Below are 1,860 nucleotides of genomic sequence, written 5' to 3'. Positions count from 1 at the left end.
AGCACAATGCTGAAAGAGAGCAAAGTTGGAGGCTGACACTACCCAACTTCAAGATTTATAGTAAAGCCGCGGTGATCGAGCTGATGCGGTATTGGTGAAAGAACAGACAAATAGACCAATGGAGCAGAACAGAGAGCCCAGAAATAGACCCACACGAAGACAGTCAGCTGATCTTCAACAGAGGAGCGAAGGTAGTGTGTTCAACAATGATTCGGGGCAATGCGACTGGACATCCACGTGCAAAAAACAAAAAATGAATCTGGACACAGACCTTACACTCTTCATGAAAAGAAACTCAAAATGGATCACAAATCTAAGAGTAAATACAAAAAGTTATAAAATTCCTAGAAAATAACATACAAGAAAATCTAGATGACTTTAGGTTTGGTGATGATGTCATAGATATAACACCAAAAGCATGATTCATGAAAGAAAACATTGATAAGTTGGGTTTCATTAAAATTAAAAAGTTCTGGGCCAGCCCGGTGGCGCACTGGAGAGTGTGCCACTTGGGAGTGCGGCGGCGCTCCCGCCGAGGGTTCGGATCCCATGTGGAGACCGGTTCCTGCTGACTGGCTGAGCGCGGTGCGGGTGCAACACCGAGGGTGCAATCCCGTTGCCGGTCCCCGGTACAGGCGCGACACCGAGGGTTGCGATCCCATTACCGGTCAGTAAAAAAGACAAAAAAGGAAAAAGTTCTGCTCTGTGAAAGATGGTGTGAAGAGAATGGAAACAGAAGCTGCGGCCTTCAGGAAAAGGTCCGAAGCTCAGCTAGGGTAAGGAAAGTGAAAGAAAGGAAAAGAAAAAAGAAAAAGAGGCACCCAGAGCCATTCTCCCCAGGGACAGAATGAGCAGGTCTGGAGCCTGCAGTCCCTCTCACTCCTGTGGGTCAGCACGGGCACCTGTCTGCCAGGTCTCTGTCCCTCCAGCATCTGAGTGCCATGGTCTGCACAGAAGAGCCCACTCCTGAGCAGGACAAGAAGCCCCTGGACAGCCCCAGCTTTCCTGGGCCCAGGCGGGAAGAAGACGTCCCCAGGGCCAGCTGTGTCCCCCAGGCAGGCAGCTCATAAGGAAAAGGACACCCCACCCTGCCATCCTCTCCAAGGAGACTGCATGGGGGGACACCAGGCAGGAAGGTGGCCCGAGCAGGACAACGGCTGCCCAGAAAGGGGCCCGCTCTGCTCTGATGCCCCCTTTCCCTGTGAAGCACTGGCAGGATCCATTTCCCTGCATCCTGCCCTGTAACCTATGTGGACGCCTCGGCTCCAGGGCACCCAGCCATGCCGTGTCCAGATCACCTCCTCTGAGACCACCTGGGGGTGCCCACTGGTCACAGCCTGAGGGTGAGTCCCGCCCCAAGGCCCCAGGACTGCCTTGTGCCACCAGAGCCAAGCAGGAGAGCTGCACCCGTGTCCCTCCGGTTGTCCCTCCAGTGTCGCGTGTCCTGTACCCTGCAGGGAGCCCTACATCCCATGGTGCCTGCATGGAGGGGGAGCCGGGCTCGGTCCCCAGTTCCCCGGGTGCACGGCCAGGGCCTGGGGAAGCTGAGATGCTCCGGATCAGGAGTGATCCGTGCACAGAATGCCCGACCACAGGGGAAAAGCAAGTGTGGGGTTAACTGTGGGCACGTTACTGTCAGTTAGGTAGATGCAGTGTTCACAACGTGTTAAAGAACCTTCTAATATCTTCCTTGAATAGCCAGCTTTGCTGCAGCCAATTGATTCTTAATGCTGCTGACTGCCGCCGTCTTCAGTGTGTTTGCCAGCACAGCTTCCTGCTCTGCCTCTGCAGTCCCCAGTGTCACTCACTGCCTGAGGTCCTACAACCTCCAGTTTCAAGAGCTCACACCTTCCCGTGGCA

The sequence above is a fragment of the Galeopterus variegatus genome, unplaced genomic scaffold, assembly GCF_000696425.1.
Source record: "Galeopterus variegatus unplaced genomic scaffold, G_variegatus-3.0.2 Scaffold5140, whole genome shotgun sequence".
NCBI lineage: Eukaryota > Metazoa > Chordata > Mammalia > Dermoptera > Cynocephalidae > Galeopterus > Galeopterus variegatus.
Note: the sequence above shows the minus strand (reverse complement) of the source record.